This window comes from Chroicocephalus ridibundus, chromosome Z (assembly GCF_963924245.1).
Source record: "Chroicocephalus ridibundus chromosome Z, bChrRid1.1, whole genome shotgun sequence".
Taxonomy (NCBI): domain Eukaryota; kingdom Metazoa; phylum Chordata; class Aves; order Charadriiformes; family Laridae; genus Chroicocephalus; species Chroicocephalus ridibundus.
In genome coordinates, this window is record NC_086316.1 from 54024503 (window position 1) to 54050008 (window position 25506).

Below are 25506 nucleotides of genomic sequence, written 5' to 3' on the forward strand. Positions count from 1 at the left end.
GAAAACTGAACTTTCAAAGGAGAGTAGATGCTTAATTGAGAAATGCATACCTGACAATGTTGACACTTGACTGGCTAGAAGGCCCTACTTTAATAGTTCCATCACTGATGTAATTTTCTATGCATGACTGCAATACTGAAGAATTTTCTGGACTGTTAAGCAATTATTTTTTCTTTGAATAAGTTTTCCACCTAGAAGGATAACTGGCCATCAGTAATGGGCATTATTCTGTAATGCATCACATAGAAACATGTCAAGAGTTAGAAAGATGCACTTCAAGAGTGCTGAAATATCCATTTTGATCTGATTTTTCCATCTCCCAAAATACAGCTATTTGACTTTCATTCCTTTTGAGACTTTCAAATAGGGGAAAAAGGTTGGAAGAAAGAAAAGTGTTTATCTGTATCAGTTTAAGAACACGTGATGGTCTCCTTTTAACACAGCATATTCTTTAAATTATTTAAATGATACTGATTGTGTACACATTGATTGTGGGAAAAAGGTGTTCATAACTTTTTGTTTTATATGGTAACAAGTAAAGCGGATAATCTATAGATAATCTCTAATTTTTCACAGTACTGAAATGCGTGCAAATAGTGTTACTCAATTTATTATGAGTAAACACTTTATAATTCAAGGCCTTTCTGTTTTGTTTTGTTTTGTTTTGTTTTTTATTCCTATATCTGAAGAAGGTGACAAAACAGAAAAAAAAATAGTAAGGTTATCTCGAGCTTTTTGTGAATATCCAGTTGGACTAGCCTATTTCTACGCTGTTTGTGCAGAGAACTGGGTTTTTAGGCTACACAATGAGTGAAGACATGATCTCTTTGACCACTTGATTGTTTCCATAGCAGAAAAAAAAATCCATAAACTTCATTTTAGTGTATAATGTGTTTAGCTAGTTCTACATTTAATGCTTTGAGAATTAAAAACACAGTTGTAAATAGTTGAGTGTGACACATACTGTGTTCATGTGAATTTAACTCTAGTATAAGGATCCTTAGGGAGGTCAGTATATTTGTTTATAAAAATTGGAGTTTGTAGCAGGTCTGAAGAGGGTGAAGGTGTTAACTCATCGTGTGTCTGTCAAAAATAACTGTGCAGGCTGTAAGGGGGAATTATGCCACATTTTCATCTATTTCTTTTCATCTCAACTGAAAATACAGATCATGGGACTGCAAGGACCTTACTTCTCTTGGAAATAACTGAAGAGGCATGCAAGTGTGGCAGATTGCCACTATTGCTGTGTATAAAGCTGCTTTTACAGGTTTCCATTGACTATAGTACACAAGATCAGAGGGACAGCTGAACCACTAGTGGTGATGAACATCCTCTATTATGCATTGTAAATTAGTAAGTTCATTTACAAATTCAACTTGTCTTAATTACACATGATTAAATGGAAGATGTTAACAAATGTGAGAATACTGGATGCTTTACATACATATTTTCAAAGTTGAATTACCTCCACCTAAGTAATGCTTAACGGATTGTGGACAATCTATTACATAGAGTTTCTCAGTGCATTCACTAAATTTCAATGAATATATATTCCAGTAACAAAAAAGAATGCACAAGTACAGCCTAACCTTTCCTAAACCATTTTGATATAAAAATATTTTCATGGCACCTGTTTATTCTTTACTTTGCTTGTGCTTTTTTAACAAGCTGGATTTCCTCCCCCCACAGCCAATTGTTGAAGAACCATATTTCTAGGAGTTTCACACAAAGGAAAAAGAAAATGGATAGTTGGAGACATTTGTCATCACTTTTTCTCTTATGTATGTGATGTTAAGAAATGACTTGTGAGCTCATAAAACTAGATTTTGCCTTCACTTATCAAAAATGCTAAAATGGGAAAAGTGGCTAAATGGGAAAGTTATCACAGCCACAGTATCTGCTTCCAGACAAAACCCACTGTAAGTGTAAAAGCATGAGTTCTATGTGTGAGTTCAGTAACTCTCTGCACTTGAACCTCAATGAACAAAAAAGTAATGGCTGCAGTTTCTGAGTTTTGAATGTGAACCTTAACAATGGTTTGCATAAAATAAGAGTACCTTTATAAAATGCAAAATGTGCTTAAATATGTGAAATAAAATATATGGGGAAAAATAATAGAGAAAGCAAGAATTAAGCTATTATCTATGCATTCGGAATATTCCTAGATTGGATTCCTGGAGGTCATGGTGGATGAATTTGTAAGAATTTCAGTTACTGTATTTTTTAAAATGTCTTGATTGTTGAAGAGAGGTTTTCTCAAACCAAATGTGGAGTTTAACCTTCATTTTGTGTAAAATACATGTATATATGTGCACTCCTTTTCTATGTATTAGATAGATCTCTTAGAAAACCCTACTGTTAAAAGAAGCTTTGTAGAAGAAGGTTTTCCTCCAGTTTCCTGGAGTCTTCAATTGGTTCACTTTGAACTTCAGTAATCAGACAATTGGATCTGCACAAAACAGGTAGCTGAACTGGTTGTTTAATCCGTGCAACGGTGTAAGGAAAGGGGGAGCACCTACCTAGATTAGGCTAGTCAAATTATTTGCTTTGGTCTTTACTGCTCGGCCCAGCCCTCAGGAGTCCCAGACCTTGGAGGTAGCAGGGAAAGTCTGGAGGAAGGAGGACTTCCCCTCGGATGAGGAGGATCAAGGGAGAGATCAATTAAGTAAAATGGATATCCACAAGTCCATGGGCCCCGATGGTAGGTACCCAGGAGTGCTGAGGGAGCTGGCAGATGTCACTGCTGGGCTGCTCCCCATCATCTTTGAAACATCCTAGAAAACAGGTGAGGTGCCCGAGGAGTGGAGGAAAGCCAATGTCACTCCAGTCTTCAAAAAGGGCAAGTAGGAAGACCCAGGGAGCTACTGGCCAGTCAGCCTCACTTCCATCCTTGGAAAGATGATGGAAGAGCTCATTCTGGGAGCCATCTGAAAGCACGTGGAGGAAAAGAAAGCTATCAGAAGTAGTCAACACGGATTCACCAAGGGGAAATCATGTCTGACTAATCTGATAGCCTTCTATGATGCCATGACTGGATGGATAGGTGAGGGGAGGGCAGTGGATGTTGTCTACCTTGACTTCAGCAAGGCTTTCGACACCGTCTCCCACAGCATCCTCATAAGGAAGCTTTGGAAGTGTGGGGTAGATGAGCGGACAGTGGATTAAAAATTGGTTGAAAGATAGAGCTCAGAGAGTCGTGATTTGACACACAGAGTCTAGTTGTAGGTCAGTAACAAGTGGTGTTCCCCAGGGCTCAGTACTGGGTCCAGTCCTCTTCAGTATATTCATCAATGACCTGGATGAAGGGATAGAGTACACCCTCAGCAAGTTTGCCGATGACACAAAGCTGGGGGGGGTGGCTGACACACCGGAAGGCTGTGCCGCCATACAGAGAGACCTAGACAGGCTGGAGAGTTGGGAGGAGAGAAACCTTATGAAATTCAATAAGGGCAAGTGTAGGGCGCTGCGCCTGGGGAGGAATAACCCCCTGCACCAGTACAGGTTGGGGGCAGACCTGCTGGAGAGCAGCTCTGTGGAAAGAGACCTGGGAGTCCTGCTGGACAACAGGATGGCCATGAGCCAGCAATGTGCCCTCGTGGCCAAGAAGCCAATGGCATCCTGGGCTGCATCAAGAAGAGTGTGGCCAGCAGGTGGAGGGAGGTCATCCTCCCCCTCTACTCTGCCCTGGTGGGGCCGCATCTGGAGTACTGTGTCCAGTTCTGGGCTCCCCGGCTCAAGAAGGAGAGGGAACTGCTGGAGAGGATGCAGCAAAGGGCTACCAAGATGATTAGGGGACTGGAACACCTCTCTTATGAAGAAAGGCTGAAGGATTTGGGTCTCTTCAGTCTGGAAAAAAGATGACTGAGGGGGGATCTTATCAATGCTTATAAATGCTTAAAGGATGGGTGTCGGAGGATGGGGTCAGATGGTTTTCAGTGCCCAGCGACAGGACAAGAGGTAATGGGCACAAACTTCAGCATAGGAAGTTCCATCTCAACATGAGAAGGAACCTCTTTACTTTGAGGGTGGCAGAGCACTGGAACAGGCTTCCCAGAGAGGTGGTGGAGTCTCCGTCTGTGGAGGCATTCAAAACCCTCCTGGGCGCGTTCCTGTGCAACCTGCTGTAGGTGAACCTTCTTTGGCAGGGGTGTTGGACTAGATGATCTCCAGAGATCCCTTCCAACCCCTATCATTCTGTGAATCTGTGATAATATGATTAGAGAAAAACAAAATGTGTAATGTCCACAGCTGAATATTGTCCCCTATCTCATTTTGATCCCATTGGTGTTAGCTGTTTGACTGCAAGCAGGCAGAACATGCATATATATTACCCAAATTAATTAAAAAAATGGGTGACCTAAATGACTTCAGACATTCAGTGTTTTGTTTGGATAAGTCCGTCTTTGCTCTGCATACAGAAACAAATGAGTAGGGAATTAACAGGAAAGCACCTTCTCTGCTTAGTTCTTCCCTCCACTTCCAATCCACTGAAATATACTCAATTTCACCCATCTGCACACACTTATTAAGCTGGCATCAAGTGTATGTTTGTGGCCAGCTCAGCACAAAAAAAAAATATTCTTGGTACATATGGATCCCATAAAGTATCTGTTAAATTTTCCAAATATCAACATGGAATTTATGCTCCAGATGTTTTAGATTCTGCCTCTTATGGATTGTTTTTTTGCCTTGCAAACAGTTTGGTGAGATTTTTTTCAGATTGCACCTCTCTTCACTATTGTGAATGTCTGAAACAGATGGGCAGCATTTGTTATTAGCGCATGTGCAAAAGTGCCCTTTTGTGGATGGGTTTGAATTCTCATCTGATATGGCTTTTTTTTTTTTTTTGTGCCATGAAACTTTATTAAGAATACTTAGACATGTATTTTAGTTGAACTAGGAACTTTCATAAATTATTTTTGCTTATTGAAAGGTCATTTTCTGAATGTCAGGAACATGAAGCTTCTGAAAATATGCTGAAGCATTGTTTGATGTATCTGATTACAAATTTTAGAGTCTGACTTGTATTTTGCGTCTATAAAGAAGGTACAGTTCATATCTTTTTATAGTGTGAAGAAGCATTACATGTTCTTGGAGGAAGACTGCATACGTTTTATTGCGTAAAAGTGTTTTAATCTTACAAGCAGTGAAATACTTATTAATTGAAATGTTGTTAGTCACAGTGTTTTAATAAATGAGAATACATTAGAAAATGTTGAAAACAATAATTATTTTATTGTACCATAATCTTCCCAGCAAGGTCTTTTTGGAAATTTTAGCCATGTTACGCTTCATCAAATTGAAAGAATACTCATACACATTTCAACATTGAAATTACAGCACAATATTGGTTTGCTGTGATACTAAAAATACAAAGAACCTTCTTTTCTTACTTGCTAATGCACATTTATGTCATATTGTTTGCTACACATATGAACACTTTGTGAAGATAAATTTAGGTATTAGACAGGTGGAAATGGGCTGGTTCTCTAACAAGTTAGATCCTATGATATTTAACAGACACCTCAGACTAAATTGCTCTGGCTTCTTATTTGTCACTGTATCATCTGAAAGAATTGGAAATCAATCATCCACCATGCATTTTTCCGTTTCAAGAAAAATGTGCCCAAAGTCACTAGTGATATATGAGATGACTGTGATGGGGTGAGAAGAGCAACCACTCCTGTGTATTAACTGTAACCCTTGACTCCCTTCAGAAAAAAAAAAAAAACAAACTTTTTTATAATATACCTCTTTTTCTATAAACAGAATGTATAGCAGACATTTGAAGAAATATGAGGAATGTCTGAGGTAATGCATTAAAAATGAGCACTATTTTTATAGAATACTGGATGGAAGACAGAAGTAGGCAGAGTAATTATGGGCCATAATTGTAAAATTTCATAGCAAAATGATCTTCTAATTAAAATATTTGTTACCATTGGAAACACAATGTAATCTTACACCCATGGCTCTCAGTTCCACTGGCACAATGTGTTTTCATAATTGTGTTTGGGTTTTATCTATTTATGGCTTTATTTGTTTTATGTGATATAAGCATTGGGTCACAAGGAACAATGGGGGCAGCTGGTTAAACTCTAAGCAAAACTCTCTCACACTATGAAAGTGATCCCAGTGAGATAGGTACATGAGGAAAATGTTGAAAACTCACATCACAGGCTCTGCTTCCTAAGCCAGACTAAGGGGGAGGAGAGTGATATTTTTTGGTTGTGCACCTACCAAATGTAATTTTTTGTTTGAAAAGCACAGTCTCCTAATTCTTAGTCATAATTTTGCATTCATAAAATATCTACCAATGTATTTGACATCCTCTTCAGGAGTCATGCTACCTCTCTGGGATTGAGCAAGGAATACTGAAGAAAGTCAGACATAGACTTCCAGGGAAAAGTGAGGGAGGGGGCAGAAGCTAAGTGGTTGCTGCTCTTTGATTCATCTTTTCTTTGTTCTTATAATTGTCTAGGGTCTGCGGTTGCCTCACACCTTATGATCTTACCTGTTTGTGTGTTTTGCAGACAAAATGTGAACAGAGTTACAGAAACAAATGGTTGAGAGAGAAATTATTGTTTAATGTTGTGCTGATATTTGTATTACTGCTCTATATCTGAAATACACCAGAAAAGGGAGTGCTTTGTTCTACATTATGAAGACATATTAAAAGTATTGTATTTCCATGTAACTAATGCCTAAAATTATTTAAAATAAAAGCACAGGATATGTATATAACACTATGAAGCAGCTAATTCTTCACATTCCTAATAGAGGCGCTTAGATAGCACATCTTTCATGCCTGATACTGATTCTACATACACCTAGAGTTTTAATTGCTGACTTATAATTGCCGATTTACATTTATGTGATTCTAATACTAGACAGGTTTAATTTCACTGATAGTAATTTTCTTGGAAATCTGCTCAGCGTTTCTGAAATTCACATGAGAGTTGTTAGGTCTTAACACTAACCTTCCAGCAGTCTTTCTCAAATACTCAAGAAAGACTGCTTCACAACACATAAAATGGGAGAGGGAATTAGGTCTTGTCTGGGACATCGTTGGGACGGGGAATACAGAAGACCTGAAAAAATCTGAAAAAGTAGTATTTTGGCTTCTCTTTTTAGGCACCTTGTATCACTTATCCTAACAATTTTCAGAATTATATTAGAAATGAAGAGCTTTTCAAAAACAAAACAAAAAAAAATCAAAAAATCCAACAAAAAAACCCCAAAATAAACAAAAAAAACCCCAAAACAAACAAACAAAAAATTTGAAAATCCAAAGTTACTCTGGAAACTTTGAAAATGACAGATATACTCTCATGTTGTACCATCTCAAATGAAAGCTCACTACAACAGCTCCACAATAAGCAGAAGAAAATAATAAAAAACATACTAAAAGCATGTGAAAGACCATATAAGAAATCTAACAATTAGATATGCAAACTATGTATTTAAATGATAGCATGCAAAAATTGTGTCATCAAAATCCCCTGGTTTAATGAGAGCCTTAAATCCGACTGTTTTCCATTTGGAACTGGTAATTGCCAAAATGATTAATTTACGATTCTGAGAAAGGGACAGCTGAAATCTTCCATGGTAAGAGAATCTTTGATAGAACATTTGAAAGGAGGCGGCTATCTGTAAAATTGCACGTTGTGGCAGTTCCTGAGGAAATTAAAGTACAACTAATAAATCAGAATAACTCCATGAAAACCCTGCCAGTCGTACAAAACATGCTGAAAGAACTGTTGTGTTTGAAAATCAGATCTATTAATTTGACATTTAAAATCAACATAGGCTAGCCTGTGGGTATACAATTAAAATGTCCAAAAACTCATTGTATGATGGAATCATGAAAGAGTGAACTCAGGAAAAACACCTGATTGATGTAAATATGAAGAATGACAAGAAATTACAAGAAATATTGAGGTCTTAGCTTTTTAAAGTCAAATAGATGAAAACAGAACAAAAAGCTATTTTTGTTTTCACTTACACAAGTACTATTTGTGTGAAGACAAATGCGTGTGTTGGCACATGCATGTATTGCAGAAACTTGTTGAACTGGATCATGGTATAGTAGTAGTGTTTGCATTCTTTATCTTTTGTTTGTTTCTTTGTTTGTTTGTTTTGTGTACATGGATTATTTAAGCTCTCAATTATTTTTATAAATATTTGTGGCTTGAGATAAGGCTGACTCATCTCCATGCAATAGTCTACACATTATTCAGTCATTTTGCATTATGCTTACTGGCCTGTCTCTAACGAAGAAGACACAAAGTGTCCTAAATTTGTGTGGTTGAGTTTCTTCTCATTCTGTAACATAGAAGTACTGCAGTGGATTAATAAACTGCACAAAACCTCTACACCATCTTCTTATGATTGCCTCTAAGAAGGTTACACCTTCATGCTAAGGTTTGTGCTACTTCTCATCTCAAATTTGCAATATGTGTCAGACTTCATGTTCTTCTTTTCCCCTGTAAGAATGCTACTGAGTCTTCCATAGATATGAATGTTATTGCCTGTTCACTAAGTGTTTTCTCTGCAAACACTTAGGCAATGGAAATATTTAAAAGTATTCTTTAAACTGTGTCTGTTTTATGAGATTTCTCTCATAAATGAAGAAAACTTGGGAGGAAAAAATTCTCTCGGTATTGACAAAATATAACTGCAATACTTTTGTATGTTTATAAATGGAAAGCATTTCATGACTATTGATCTTTGAAGTCATTGAACAGGTACTCAATGAGTTTAACAGTTTCACAATGAGGAGACTTAAAGAAAAAGATATAATTTGCCTAATACTGAATGATATATCAGTGGCAAAGTAAGGAATGCATCTCTCCTGTACTGTAATTTTGGGACCATATTGCCTCTCTTATCACAATTGCACTTAGTAAATTAATTGGAGCTTTGTTCTCCATAAAGGAAATAAAGGTATTTTTGTAATTAAAAAAAATAAATGTTCATTTCAAAATAGAACTTAATGCTAACTGCAGCTATGGTCAGATTTTAGCATCATCATCCCCCATTGATATTTAATTATGTGAATTCATAGGAGGTATTAATGAAAAAAGCATTTTTTTGCAGTGAAAGCAAACTTCTCATGAGCTTGTTGTAGGATACATACAAATTTCAAGTAATCTGGTCAGATCATACAGTGAATCAGAATCAGATTTACAGCAGTGTCGTTCACACCAGCAGCTTGCTTTCTTCAATGTGATCTCTACAGAAAATAACAAAAAAGTTGGCACAGAATGTGTGTAAGAGGGGTGTGGTTAGAACACTATAAACAATCTTCCCAGGCATTTTTTGTAAATGTGTTTTACAGGTGTTTTATTTTTTCCAGGAAGGAAATGGGTTTATACATAGTTTACTTAAATAACTGCAAAGCAATTTGCTTTTCCTCTTGCACCCAGAAACTCTGGATTCCTTCTTTGTTTTGTGACCTGGGAATGATCTAACATTTCTTATTTGTAGGGTTCTGATGGAAAATTTGCTGTCTCAGTTTCCAGTGAACAGTTCTGTTATATTGTGTTGTGACTCTCTCTCCCTTTCTCTTTCTTTCAACCCCCTCCCCCTGCCTTCTCCCCTAAAAGCTTTCTTGCCATTTACTTCCTTGATAGGTGCAATAGAACTTGTGTATTGATAGTGGAAAATACTTTTCAGACATCTGTTGTTGGTTTCTAGTGGAAGTCAAGGTGTTATTAAATCATGTAACTGAAGTGTAGAGACATTTATTTCACTAGTTTCTATGTGTTCTTTGTCATTAAAAGCTAAAGCACAGCATTTGCCACTTGTTCTGTCAATTTCTGTCTGCGTGAACACATCTAAAAAAGTACATACATGATACTTTCTTATTAAAATCTATTTTCCACGATTTATTAATTTACAGTTATGATATAATACTGCAGAATGCATTTTGTGACAGCCACTACTTGTTTTCATATTTACATTCTCTTGGAACATATTATCAGTGAAAAAACTTGCATCTAAATTTGATATTTTAAGATCCAGGCTGGTAAAATTTCTACAGATATTAAAATCAGTGTCTACTCTCAGGAGTCACAGAGGAGTTCAAGTCCTGCATAATAAATTTATACAGAATAACAATTTTTCTTCTTTTCTTGTTGCCAAAAATTTAATATTTATTCCTCTTAGGAATAATTTAGGTAAGTTAGTAAATTGTGTGAATGATATAAAATCAAGAAGCATCACTTTTTGTTAGATAGTTGGTAAATTTCATGAAAAGCTAACAATCCATAAAGTACTCATTGTTTTGTGGTGTAATGTATGTTATTTGAACGGTAGGACTTGTAAGCAGATATAAGATATGTATATATACCTCAGGAAGAGAGTATTGTTACAGTATTATTAACAAGAATATAAATCATTATTAAAAGAACATAATGATGGATGTACACTCCGCTAGGTAAAAAACTGTCTGTGTGGCTGAGCCCAAAAAGTTGTGGTGAATGAAGTCAAATCCAATTGACGACCACTCACAAGTGGTATTCCCCAGGAATAAGGTGGGAAAAAAGGTAGCAGGATCAACAGCCCAACTGAAGTGCATCTACACCAATGCACACAACATCGGCAACAAATAAGAGGAGTTGAAAGCAACTGTGCAGCTGGAAAACTGTGATATAGTTGCGATCATGGGAACATGGTGGGATAACTCACCAACAGGAGTGTTGCAATGGATGGCTATAAACTCTTCAGAATGGATAGGCAAGGAAGGTGAGGTGGTGGGGTAGCCCCTCTGTGTTAGGCAGGGTTTTGACTGTGTAGAGCTTGATGATGGTGACAACAGCGTTGAGTGTTTATGGATAAGAATCAGGGGAAAGGCCAACAAAGCAGATATCACGGTGGAACTCTGTTATAGACCACCCGGCCAGGATGAAGAGACAGATGAAATATTCTATAAGCTGCTCAGAAAAGTCTCATAATCACTAGCCCTTGTTCTCATGGGGGAATCATGGGGGAATTCAGCTTAGCAGATGTCTTCTGGAAATAAAATACAGGGGAGAGAAAACAGCCTAGGAGGTTCCTGGAATGTGTGGAAGGTAACTTCCTGACACAGTTAGTGAGTGAAGCAACTAGGGAAGGTGCCCAACTGGAGCTGTTGTTTGCAAACAGAGGACTTGTGGGTGATGTGGTGGCTGGAGGCTCTCTTGGGCACAGTGATCATGAAATGGTAGACTTTTCAGTTGTTGAAGAAGTAAGGAGTGGGCTCAGCAGAACTGGTACCTTGGAGCTCTGGACGGCATATTTTGATCTGTTTATGCACCTGGTCAACAGAGCCCCTTGGGAGGCAGTCCAGAAGGGGAAAGGGGCCCAGGAAGGCTGGATATTCTTCAAGAAGGAAATCTTAAAGGCACAAGAGCAGGCTGTCCCCATATGCTGAAAGATGAACCAGCTGGAAAGAAGACAGACCTGGTCAAACAGAAAGGTTTGCCTGGAACTCAGGGGAAAAAGGGAATTTGTGATCTTAGGAAGAAGGAGCAGGCAATTCAGGAGGACTACAAAGATGAGGTTATTCAGGGAGAAAATTAGAAAGACCAAAGCCCAACTGGAACTTAATATGGCTACTGCCATAAAAGACAATAAAAAATGTTTCTATAAACTATATACAACAAAAAAAATCTATAAAAAATGTTCATTAGCAACAAAAGGGCAAGAGTTAAGCAGAATCTCCATCCTTGATTGCATGTGGGGGGAAACATAGTGACAAAGGAAAAGCCTAAAGTACTTAATGCCTTCTTTGTCTCAGTCTTTAATGGTATGACCATTTCTTCAAGGGGAACCCAGCTCCCTGAGCTGGAAGATAGAAACAGGAAACAGAATGAAGTTCCCATAATCCAAGGGGAAATGTTTAATGACCTGCTATACCACTTAGACATAATCAAGTCTAGGGGGACAGATGGCATCCATCCAAGTACTGAGGGAGCTGGCAGAAGGTACTTTCCTTCATTTATCATCTGTCTGGCTAATCAGGGAAGTCCCAGTTCATTGGAAGTTAGCAAATGTGATGCCCATGTACAAGAAGGGTTGGAAAGAGGATCCAGGGGACTAAATGCCTGTCAGTCTGACCTCAGTGCCAGGGAAGGTTATGGAGCAGATCCTCTTGAGTCTATCACATGGCACATACACGACAAGCAGGTGATCAGGCCCAGTCAGCATGGGTTTGTGAAAGGCAAGTCCTGCTTGACTAACCTCATCTTCTTCTAGGATAAGGTGACCTGTTTAGTGGATAAGGAAAAGGTTGTGGATGTTGTTCACCTGAACCTGTCTGTGAAACCTTTGACACCATTTCACACAGCACTCTCCTGGTTGCTCATGGTGTGGATGGATGTACACTTCCTTGCGTGAAAAACTGTCTGGGTGTCTGAGCCCAAAAAGTTGTGGTGATTCCTCAGGGATCAGTACTGGGGCCAGTTCTGTTTGATATCTTCATCAGTGATCTGGACAAGGGGATCGAGTGTACCCTCAGTAAGTTTGCAGACAACACCAAGTTGGGTGGGAGTGTTGATCTCCTTGAGAGTAGGAAGGCTCTAGAGAGGGATCTGTCCAGGCAGGATTGGTGGGCTGAGGCCAATGAGATTCAACAAGGCCAAGTACCAGGTCCTGCACTTGGGTCGCAGCAGCCCCATGCAACGCTACAGGCTTGGGGAAGAGTGGCTGGAAAGCTGCCTGGCAGAAAAGGACCTGGGTCAACCTGTCCCTAGGTTGACAGTCAGCTGAATACAATCCAGCAGTGTGCCCAGGTGTCCAAGACGACCAATAGCATCCTGGCTTGTATTAGAAGCAGTGTGGCCAGCAGGACTAGGGAAGTGATTTTCCCTTTGTATTCGATATTGGTGAGACTGCACCTCAAGTACTGTGCTCTGTTTTGGGCCCCTCACTGCAAGAAAGCCATTGAGGTGCTGGAGCACACCAAAAGAAGAGCAATGAAGCTGGTGCAGGGTCTAGAGAATAAGCCTTATGAGGAGCGGCTGAGGGGACTGGGGTTTAGTCTGGAGAACAGGAGGCTGAGGGGTGACCTTATTGTTCTCTACAACTACCTGAAAGGAGGTTGTAGAGAGGTGTTGGTCTCCTCTCCCAAGTAGCAATTGAGAGGACAAGAGGAAACGTCCTCAATTTGTGCCAGGGGAGGTTTAGATTGGAACAGGCTTCCCAGGGAAGTGGTTGAGTCACCATCCCTGGAGGTATTTAAAAGACTTGTAGATGTGGTGCTTAGGGACATGGTTTAATGGTAGACTTGGCAGTGTTACACTTCCAGTTGGACATTTATCTTACGGATCTTTTCCAAACTATGATTCTATGAATGCGTCCAGTTGAGGGCAACAAAACTGGTGAAATGGCTAGAAAGAATGTCCTATAAGGAGTGGCTGAGGACTTTGGGTTTCGCTAGTTTGGAAAAAAGGATTCTTACAGTCAACCTCATTGCTCTCTACAGCTTCATGGGAGGTGAAGTGGAGAGGGAGGTGTTGATCTCTTCTCCCTGGTGTCCAGTGGTAGGACATGTGGGAATGGTTCAAAGCTGTGTCACGGGAGGTTTGGACTTCACATTAGGCAACATTGGAACGGGCTTCCTAGAGAGGTGGTCAATGCCCCAATCCTGTCAGTGTTTAAGAGGCTTTTGGACAATGCCCTTAATAACATGCTTTAAGTTTTCATCATCCCTGAAGCGGTAAGGGAGTTGGACTAGGTGATCATTGCAGATCTCTTCCAACGGGAACTAAATCATTCAATTCTATTACATTGCATTGCATTGTATTTTATTGTATTCTATTTGATTCTCTTCTGTTCTTCTCTATTCTGAAGAGAGAGCTGAGCTTCTCAGCTCTTCGTTAGTAATCATGTTCAGAAAATGCTTCGTGCTTCTAGACACTGTTGCTGGAGTTTTCTAGTTTATGTTTTACATCTTTTGCTATGGTGCAGACATCAGTCACTTAGTCACCACTGTTGCACATTTTGTCTCATAGCACCTAACTTGTTATGAGATTTGGTGTTCAGAGATCTGTTAAGATTCTTAGTTTTGTTTTTGCCTCACTTGCCCTTTTCTTGTATGTTATCTCTCTGATCCAATTATCATTTATTGTCTTATGCAGAAAATTACTAATATTTGTTCTCTCTCCTCACTTTCTCACTTTTTGGGCAAAGCTACTGAACACTTCCAAACAAATTGGTTAGAAGTCTGTTCGGATAGGGTATTTCAGAATCATGTGTTTATTATTCACTCAATTTGATTTAAATATTTAATTACATATCTAAGACACTAAGATTACTGTAAAGTCATCTTCCCCGTAAAAAAGTACATTGTTGCATTTACATGGAATTTCAATGTCTTTTAACTTGTGATCATTGTCTCTTGACCTGTCACTGGGCACTCCTTAGAAGAGTCTGTTTCACTTTTCACTGAACCCCTCATCAGTGGGTAGTTATACACATTGGTGAGATTCCCCTGAGCTTTCTCTTAGATAGGTTAAACACTCCAAGCTCTCAGCCTTCCCAGGCTTCCCAGGGAAGTGGTTGAGTCACCATCCCTGAAGGTAATTAAAAGATGTGTGGGACATGGTTTAGTGGTAGACTTGGCAGTCTTCTATTTATGGCTGGACCTGATGATCTTAAAGATCTTTTCCAACCTAAATGATTCTAGGCTTTTTATGTGCAGTCTCCCATGTAAAGTAAGTGCTGATTGTTTAATTTCTCAAAGTATTAATGAAGGTATTCAACAAAAGCAAATTTAAAGCCCAGCCCCTGTGATGGAAAAAACCCTGCAGCATAACAGGTCAGGGATGGCTGTCTGGGAGCAACAGAAAAGGCCTTGGGGTCCTGGGGACACTAGTTTGGCCATCAAGCAGTAGCACCCCCAGAGAGTAAAGAAGCCATCACTATATCCCAGGCTTCACAAGCAAGGGTGCAGCCAGCAAATTTGGGGAAGGATCCTTCTGTGCTGACCAGGACTTGTGTGCTGCCCCCAGTCTGAGGCTCCTACAGACAGGACAGTCTCTGACCTACTGGAGAAACTCCTATGGAGGCCATCAAAGTGGTTAGGGTCTGGAGCATGTGGAGTCTGACAGGAGGCTGCAGACCTCAATCTGTTTATCCCAGGAAGGAACAGGTTTGGATGCCCTTGTTGGTGTTTACAGATAGCTGGTGGGAGGATTCAGAGAAGACAGAGCCACGCTCTGCCCAATATTGCACAGTGGTAGTATTTAAAATGAAAAAGTTAAACACAAGAAATACCATCCAGATATTAGAAAAAACTTTTTATCATAAGGGTGATCGAATTCCAGCACAGGTAGTCTAGAGAGGTTTTGGAACCTTCCACCTTGTAGATATTAAACCCCTGACTAAGCATAGCTGAAAAATAGACTATTTGCTATTTTAATGCTGTCATGGAGAGTGTTGGTGGTGCAGCCATGGGAGCATAATGACACTGCTCAGTGACTTGATCAGAGGTCGTTTTCCTAACTGTGATGCACACATTCGATGCACTGCAGTTTATTTCCTACCATTTTTATTCTCCAGCCAGTTCACACACTTCACATCCTCATGAGCCGGGACCCATTGATTGTGGCCCAGCACCAGGGCCCCAGGAACAGGAGACTCAGCTAATGGCTGGTGCATTGAATCTGGCTAGGTGGACAACCCTAATACTCTATGGCTCCATCTCAACATGGCGATGTGTGTCCCTCACCAAAGAACTATTGGGTTTGCTATCTATTACTTTGTATGTTAGATAGTCAGCATGTATTAATGATGTGTATCTGGGCTGGTTGCTGTGACTCTCTCCCCATCTAAGGCCAGTTAGTAGCTGTCACCAGGGTTTCTATTACCTGCTGGTCTCTTACCCCAGATGTCTTAAAGAAATGTGAAGCTTACAGTGGTTATGTGAAAAAGTTTGAGTATTGCTTTTTTGTTTTCCAGCTTAAATGTCATTTATCTAGTTAGTTAGTGCCAGGTGGATACAGGCAACCTTTCCTTCATCTTAACAGTGTCTTCAAGCAGGCTTCATCACATGATGACAAACACTAGGGCTTTTACCCTGATAAAAGGACAAAAAAAATTTCCTGTCATAAGGTACCTAAAATGTATAATTGATACAAATAGCGATATGTTTAATTTTCCACTGTGAAAAATAATGAACTATAAATGAGAGACATCCACGAGACAGGAATTCTGCTGCACAGCAATTTGTGGGGTTTTGAAGTGTGGTCAGAGAGAGTGTGAAGGATTTATTTGCTCTTCAAAAGGCACAGGGACAGGTTAGGGATGAGGGAGATGCAAATTCCATTCCTTCCCAGTGGGATTCAGAGTTACATTTCATAGCAAGGAACAATGAACTGGATACAGCAAGGATGTGAGCCTGGTTGCTCTGTATCTATTTCATAAACAAATGCAAAAGACCCATTCAATTCTCTGTTAGCTACAATAATGTCATGAACTTTCTTTTTGCATGCTTTTTCCACAAATTAATCACCCCACTGAAAGGTAAATTTCTGCATTCCTGGAACAAATCTTGAAATGTTGCAACTTGAGACAACATCAAGTTATTTTTCTAACCTCCAAATTGCAGACCATTTGCTCTCAGGCAGAACAATCTCCAACTCCTCATTGACAGCAACTCCGTAAAATACCGTTTTTAGTTTCTAGCTGTCCTAATGAACATGTGATAAAACCATTTCAATTTTCTAGACCATTCTGGTGATCATCATAAATGAACAAAGTGATATGTCGTACATTGCATCATCTACAGCCATGCCCAACATGCCGTTCTTGTAAGTCATGCTTTCAGGATATGTCCCCATTTTATGGTACAGTCCACCATTATGTATGTTCCTCCATGATTTGAGACACGAGAATGCTAAGAAGTTGTCCTAATGTTATGAGCCATCATACAGCCATGAGCCTGTAGACCAACTCCTTAGCACTCATTAATACGTGAGGTGATCACAATGGAAGAGTACACAGAATAGTACATAGTATTAAAAAATATTTTTATTGTAAGACCGTTATTTTCTTTTCGCTGAATGTGATTTGCTGGGAGAATCTTGTAGTTATTCAAATAATGTAGTTCATCACCAAAACCAAATACATACACAATAAAACTTCAGGTATACAGCCCAAATATTTTGGGCTTAAAGAAATTTTGGGATTTTTCAGTCTTTGTAATTCTTCAGTAAAAATTATAAGCTGAGACATATTTATAACTAACATATTTTTTACTTCAGAATTTTCTCTGCTAATTGCAACAAAACAAGCTGTAAGATGAGAATGGAACTGCTTGTTTATAAACTTTGAGTTCTTCAAAATTATTTTCTCGCACGCTTGCATGCTTGAAGTGAACCAGGACCTTAGCCTTTGACATACACATTCTGTAAAGCAATATTGTAGAAAACAAATCATCAGCCTCTCTGTATTACAAGTGCATTATTCCGGTTTTCCAGATGGAGCTCTGAAGCATTGGTTTAACTGGAAGCTACACACACACACAAAAAAAAAGTTGGCAGCTGTGAATAATGGACAGCAGTTACCATTATACTTCATGGCTTTGAACCTTTTTACTTTTCCTTTCAGCTACCGTATTTCATTTGTCCAAAACCTTTGCTTACAGATCAACTATTTTCAATATGTGATTTCATAAATTGTCTCATTCATTAAAACAAAAACAAACACACAAACAACATTTTAGTTTATTTTTTTAAATAAAAAAAAATTGGATTATTTTTTTAAGTAAAAAAGAAATCTGTCTTTCAGTGGTTGCTTTAAGAGTATTGAATGCCACCTGTCAAAATTTGGCAACACAGTTATGCCAGTTTTTACTAACTCTAGTGTACCCGAGAACTTAAAACAGCACTGATTTTAATATAGTTTCCAGTTGTTCAAATTATCTTTTCAGACTACACAGTAAAAAGATTTTTATAAATTTATTTTTTCATACTCAGTAGCACACCTCCATGAACCGAATTGACAGAAGAAATGTTTCTTGATATAACCTAGACTAAAATAAAAAGGATCATAAAATAGATGTATCTTGTGAATTCTGCACTCGCTAAAGTGTTTGCTTGTGCAGTGTACACCTGCAATTAGTTCTGATTTTTCTCACGCCCTTAGAATTTGCACTGTAATATTACTGGTTTGTTTTTTTCTATCATTCTACCAAATGATAACAAAACATAGGACGTTTACAGTGTCTTTTGAAAGGTTATATATTGTGTAACAGTGATCTCAATATTGTGATCTCTCATATTGTGATCTCATCAATACTTATAAATGCTTAAAGGGTGGGTGTCAAGAGAATAGGGCCAGAGTCTTTTCGGTGGTGCCCAGTGACAGTACAAGGGCCAAAGGACTCAAACTGGAAAATAAGAAATTCCATCTAAACGTAAGGAAGAACTTGCCTTCTCCATACCCTCTGTCACCATGGCTCCTGTCTCATTCAACAGTGGGCACACATTTTCTCTAGTTTTCCTTTTGCCTCCAATATACTTGACCCTAATATCCCTTGCCAGTTTTAATTCCAAGGAGGCCTTGGCTTTCCTCGTTTCAGCCCTGCATACACTGATGGCATTCTTGTAATCTTCTCAAGTGGTCAGTCCCTTCTTCCATGTGTTGTAAACTTCCTTCTTCCACTTGAGCTTTTTCAGAAGCTCCCTGCTCAACCATGCAGGTCTCCTGCTTCCCTTGCCTGATTTCTTGCTCTTAGGGATGCACCGATCCTGAGCTTGGAGGAAGTGGTCTTTGAATATCAACCAGCTCTCTTGAGCCCCCCTACCTTCCAGAGCCCTAGCCCACGGGATTTCTCCAAGCAGTCTCTTGAAGAGGTCAAAGTTAGCCCCCCTGAAGTCCAAGCTTGCAAGCCTACTTGTGGGTGTTTTGTCCATGATCCTGAACTCTGTCTTCTTGTGATCACTACAGCCAAGGTTGCCCCCAACCTTTATGTCCTCCACCAGTCCCCCTGTGTTTGTATCCATCAAATGTTTGAAAAATTGCTTTCACTTAACCCTTATTAAACATTTCAACTGGAGGGTCCTGTAGGAGTCTGTTTTGGCCATGTTGTTTTTCAGTGTTTGAAAAAAAAATAATAGACTTGAATGATGGAAGAAACCATAAACTTTTAAAATCTCTGGCTGACAGACAACTGGGCAGTATTTTAAATGCCCCAGAGGGTATGATTAGAATTTACAAATATCTTTTTAAATTGCGCAACAGAAATGTAAGAATACCACGACCAAATGAACATAAACAAATCAGAAATAACTGGATAGAGTGTGGAAACATAAAAATTTAATATAGCCCAATACTGCAAGTTCCATTACAGTATAGACAAATTCTTTAATACATACCACACTACTGCTTCTTGAACCATACAAACTTCAGGACCTATTTTAGCATACTATAGTTACTTTCCTGCCTGCCTTATACACCTGAGATTACTTTTAATGTCAAATACAGAAGGGGAAAGAGCATGGTGAAGTTTCACCTTGGTAAATATTAAGAACATACTGTAGGGTGCGTATTGGGCATCATGACCACTACACTCAAGGTAGAAAATCTGCCCTGAAGTGCAGATGTAGCCCTTCCAGTTCACATAAACAAAAGAAATTACCAAAGGAATACAACAAGAAAAAGTTAGTCTTTAATAGGAAACATTTCATAGTATTGTCATGTAAAATATGGTCTCCATGCGGTGTTACGGAAACCCAAACTTTAATGTTTTGGCAACAAAACTGAATTTTCCATTAAGGTTAATACTGAGAGAAAAGGGAGAGAGAGGTATTTTATGCAAGTATGGATTTCCTGCCAAGAAGTTTACGTAGTTTATCATGAAGATTATCTCCAAAATATAACTGAATTGGATACCTTTTTTGAATTTTGAGGCTTTGAAATACATGACTGTGTTTTGTCATAAACCAGAATATTCCCTGAAGAGATTATGAAAATGGGATTATAAAATTTAATGGAACTTTTTGATTTCTTCAGATGGTATTTTTGTGTTTTTTCAAGATATTTTATCAGATTGACAAAGATTTTGATTCAGCAAGAATAAGATTGTGAAATAACTACTGTTGGAAAACCAGTGCAAGATTTAAAACTCATGGATAAAACATATGTTTGTGAATAAGTAGGGACTGTTTGGGTTTTTTTTAAAGTCAAGGGGGGACAGTTATCAGCTAAAATGACAGAGCAGTCCTAAAAAAAAGTGCACTTCTACTGCTTTTACCCTAGGCTGTATTTGAATCTATTTCCAGTTGTGGAAGAACTAGGTAACAGAATAATCTATGAAGTTATCACCTGTCTCTTTTACATTATGTTCTTTCTCTAAAAATCCAAGAAATTTCTTAAAGAGAAATAGGGACAGAAGGATCTTGCATTCTCCAAAAGTAGCAAAATATTTTAGACTTACAAAAATTTATTAGAAATTGCTGCCAAAAAATAAATTACACTCTAATGAGATGTTAAAAATTCCTAACTCTTTCACAGTCTACTTGAAAAACTCGTGATTTTGAATCATATCCTTACTTTGGTGTAGATATTTCAGGATAGTATCTAACGCAACTGAAATAAGATTTTGGACAACGTTTAATTTAGAGCTGAATTTAAGTATCAGTGATTAAACAAAGATTTGTTTGTTGATAATTGGTGCAACCTTTGCACAAGGAAATAAACATTAATGAAAGTAAGGTGATAATACACACAGTTAGAATTCCTAGTGGGATTTGTTTGGGAAATCATCATCATACAAATAGTGGGGCTTGTTCTCTATGCTGATTTATTACCAGTATTTTAAAGTCAACATGCAAAAAGACCACTGAAAGCAGAGCTTTAATCCCTTCATTTTTTTCTGACCCATTGAAAGAAACGTATGTTAACATTGTCCAGTACTGAGTCATCATATAGTAGTTGTTACTGGCTGGTAGTTCCCATGCTGTCTTTAAATAGGGGCTGTTATAAAAGGAGCTCAAAAATGCAGTAGTTTATTAAGTTAATGATCATTCCCATCAGTGATTTTTAATGAAGTAATAATGTCAATAGAATAAAGAATTTTCACAGGAAAATAGCCTCCTGCTTGTTTTCTAAAATTGTGATGATTGCAGAGAGCAGAGGTCTTGCAAAATTTAAAGAAAAGTAAAAAGAAGCCTTAAAAGATTGACAATTGTTGAAGAAAGGTCCTACAAAAGTGGGAACTGGCTAAGCATTTAAATGTTGCTGAATAATGTCATGAGTTGCGTGAGTTTGCAAACTTGGAGAATAAATTAATTTTTACTTAAATATAAAACCAGATTACTTTCAGGAGGTAGAGTTTCTATTCTCTCCAAAGAATGATTAATTTCCTGGCAATACAATATAATGAACTATCTTATTGATATTTTATTATTATGTACATAGAAATAATCCTTTGTATAAAAAAAGATAAAGATAAAGAAAGACATCTTTCTTTTAAGATAAAGGAAGGCCACTTTTATCCTCAGGTTCTTTTTTGAAGATGTCAAAAATACTTTTGGAAAAAAAAAATCTGCCACTCCTTGAGCCATAAACAAAAAGAAAAGAAAAAAAACAACTACACAAAATTCCATAAAAAACAAAACACAAAACTAATTTACCTAATGCAAACACTATGGAAAAAATGTTAGAACACTCCAAGCACTGAATAGATAATCTATCTTTAATAGTTTTAAGATTACAGAGACGTACATACTTCTTCCAAAGCATGTAGATTACCACTATAGCATTTATCTTCTTGTTTTACACATTAATTACCTTTAGCATAAAACTAAAATCAATTTATTATTATGTTTATGGATATTTTTTCTATGAATGCTCCTTTTCTATTATTCAAACAGACATGTTTTTACTTTGTGTATTTTCTAATATTTATTTGCCAGATTAAATTTTGAGCATTAATCTTCATTAATGTTGTACTGGAAAGAGAAAAATGCCTGTAGACAAAAAGCTGGAAACTAATTTGCTGCAGGAGAATCAATTTTAGATTGTTCTTATTAAGCTAATGGGCAACCTCAAGCCTTATTAATGAAATAACCATGGTTAGAGTATTGATGAATTTAACAAATCTTAGCAATTACAAAGAAATGCATACAGGTCCATGAAATGAATGTTAATTCAATGATAAATCATTTGTATTTGATGCTCATAAAGGAGATTTGCTGTACTAATCTGTTTTCTTCCTCTGCTTATATAGAAGAAATTCCCTTTTTGCGTCCCTGGATTTACAAACATCCATCCCCAGTCAGATTCTCTATTGCTTTTACTGTGATACACTTTCATCAGCTGTCACAGAGCATTCTGATCACTTTCAAACATGAAATGTATATCCCCTATTATTATTTTGATTACTTTGATTTCCCACTCTTAGAACCAAAATCTTAGAATGTAGTCTGACTTTTATTTTTATTTTTTTATATATATCTTCTGAGCATTAAAGTAATTTGGTTTCTAAAGGAGCTATTTATGTTCAAATAAACTTCTCAAGTAATAGTTTGAACTGCTCTGGTGTACAGTCTGAACCTCTTCTATCCAGATATCCCCGGAGTTTATTGGTCTCCGTAGAAATTCACAAATTCTCTGTTCCAGGAGAGAGCTTAAAATTAATTTTTCCTTAGAACACTGTTGTGGGTTGGGGAGAAAAAGACTGAACACGCTTGAAAACTCAGGCTTTTATTGGGCTGCTTTTCTGACAAAAAATGTTCTTTTTTCAAAGTGCATTATTCAAGGTTTAAGTCAATTGATTTTCCTGTAACATATATGTACGTTAATTATTTGAACTATCATTTACTCATTTTGCTTTATATCTAATTTCTAACTATTTATTGTCAGTGGTAACAGAAAGCTTTTGTTCTGTTTCTCAGATCTCAGGATAGAGAATTTTTGATTGAGTTCCAAACCTGCAAGCTCAGGGTGAGTAACTATTTTTGTTATTTCTTTAGCTTGATTTTGGATGCTTCTGTGAATAACTTTATTCCAGCATATGACTATGTTTCCTAGAGCATGAAAAAAAATTCCTTCCCCGTCTGTGATTATGTCAGTTGGTAATATCAGTGATTAATTGATCTCTTTTTGTTTCACGAGATTTTGAGGAAAAAGGATTTTCCTTACGGTGTAACTAGACAATGAATTCGTTCATGTTTTTTGTTCGTTTGTTCGTTTGTTTGTTTGTTTTAGCATGGTTTGACTGAAGAGACCTTGACATAACTATACTTCAATGCTACATGTGCAACTTGACCATGTTGCATTTTGGGACTAACATTAACATAGTCATCAAACACAAGACCTGACATAATCTCAAAGTGAGATGAACCAAAGAGGCAATGATCTGTAAAAATGACAGAGGTTCTCCAGACATAAACTGCATTTTTGTACATTAAATCCCTTGTGAGAAACCATCTTTTTCAGGAATTAATAAGGGCCAAGCAGCAGTAGACAGTAAAACTATCATGTTACGGGTTTTATCAAAATGATTTCCTAGTAACAGAAGTATAATGTGACAATTTTGGGGAGCATAATATAAGACAACTGTTATAATGAAAAATGAAATTATTGGAAACTTGTGATTACTGTAGTTCAATTTTTTCTCTTTTCCATATACTAAGTTTTTTGGGAAAAGTTGTTTAATGGGAAGTCCTTTGAAGCAAATATGTTCATGTTTAGCATGTTGCTGAAATATTTTAATATGTAATGTAATAAAGCTATTGAGACAAACAAGCTTAAACACATTACCAAAGTATTCTCCTGTGTTTTAAGCTTGTGTCATAATATTAAATATAATAAAGTTGAGTGCTTGTTTTATAACAAGGGACAATATGATTAACACGCAATTGAGGTCAAACTCACGAGGAAACCTCATTTGTATAACACAAATAGCTGTCATACTCTGCTTACACGGGCAGCAAATACCATTCCTAGACAGTGAAAACCTAAGCCCAGGAGAACAGATCTGTCAACTTTGTTTTCTGATTCCACTCATAGTGTGAAGGTAGTTCAAAAAGCACCATGGCAGAAATGATGATATCTTTTACCACGTCACTTTTTTGTAGTAAATTACAACCTTTGAGCTTTAAGGCATATTTCTGTTTCAGAAGCTTCTTGTGAAAGCCTAAAATTTAGAATTTTGTAGTATAAATTTAAAAGACTCACATAAAATATTTTTTCTTAATATTAGGACAGGTCTGGTGGGCTTTGTTTCCATCCTGATTCTTTTAATTTCCATGAGTTTCATTATTGCTTTTTTGCTCATAGTCCTCAAGCAGTGGAGTTGATTATTGCTATCCCATATGCTGCGCAGAACAGTTGTAGAATCTTCCTTGCAGCAGGTGATTTAGAGGTGTAAGTCTATAAAGTGTTTTTGAATTCCAAATCCCTCAAATCTGGTTGTTTGGATTTTTGGGGTTTTTTTGTTTGGTTGGGTTTTTTGTGTGGTTTTTTCCCTAGGTATCACAGTGTGTACAGGAACACAGGGCTTATTCAGATTCCTGTAAATGTCCTGTACTCATAAAAAATCTGTAGTAGTAAGCAATCTATTATTGTCAAAACTTTTAACTGTACAGATATCTGCCTCATTAAATTTGTTCATATCTGGTGTTTGAGGAAACACTGAAAGTGTTTAGTAACAATACACTTGAGTGACTGTTAGAGAATTCTCATTATAATGCTGGTATATTACTTAACATAAGATGCCTTGTGATCAATTTTTTTCTTTTTTGAACAACTGATGCTATATGAAATACACACAAACATATATGTGTATGTGTGTCTGTGTATCATGTATAATAAATGATATCTCCTGGTTTAAGGAATTAGGCTTTCAACATGCACTTTTTACACCTATAAATATAAGACACAACTGAGATAACCACATTAAATAACTGATAAATACAATGAAATTATGGTAAAGTAAGGTGGGGTTTCAACAGCTTTCAGGTTTCAAGTGCTTTCAACAGCACTTTTTACACCTATAAATATAAGACACAACTGAGATAACCACATTAAATAATTGATAAATACAATGAAATTATGGTAAAGTAAGGTGGGGGATTTTTTAATTAAAAAACAAACAAACAAATAAATCAAATGATACACAACAGAAATCAATGACTTCCATGGGAAAATCCAGCAAAAAAGAAGTTCTAACCACTTGTTTAAATTGGAGCACTAAAGTTTAGCATACTTGGAGCGATTAGAAGATACAGCTGATAGGGGTTTACTATGGAATAGGGCTCATTTCCACTAGTACAGCTTTTCCAATATATTCAAAGTAGAAAGATAAATATTCTAATTAATTCCTTGCATAAACTGACAAACTTTGAATTATGCAAAATAGACATGTGATTCTCTCCAGTTATGTTTGTAAACTGTAGCTATAGCTGATTTGTCAGAGAACTTACATTGTTTTATTGCCCTGCAATTTGTTTACATGAAAGTGATACATATGACTGAAGCAGAATACGGGCAGCTACTGAAGTATCAAGAATC

General features: G+C 37.4%; 1 protein-coding gene across 48 annotated transcripts in view; it reads left to right on the plus strand.

Moving 5' to 3' along the window:
• PTPRD (protein tyrosine phosphatase receptor type D) overlaps positions 1 to 25506 on the plus strand; it is a 1281778-nt gene that overhangs the window by 526111 nt on the left and 730161 nt on the right. For all 48 annotated transcript variants that reach the window (XM_063321198.1, XM_063321199.1, XM_063321203.1 and 45 more), the window contains one exon: positions 22887 to 22935. The gene's annotated coding sequence lies outside the window, so the exon portion shown is untranslated. The remainder of the gene's footprint in view (positions 1 to 22886; positions 22936 to 25506) is intronic.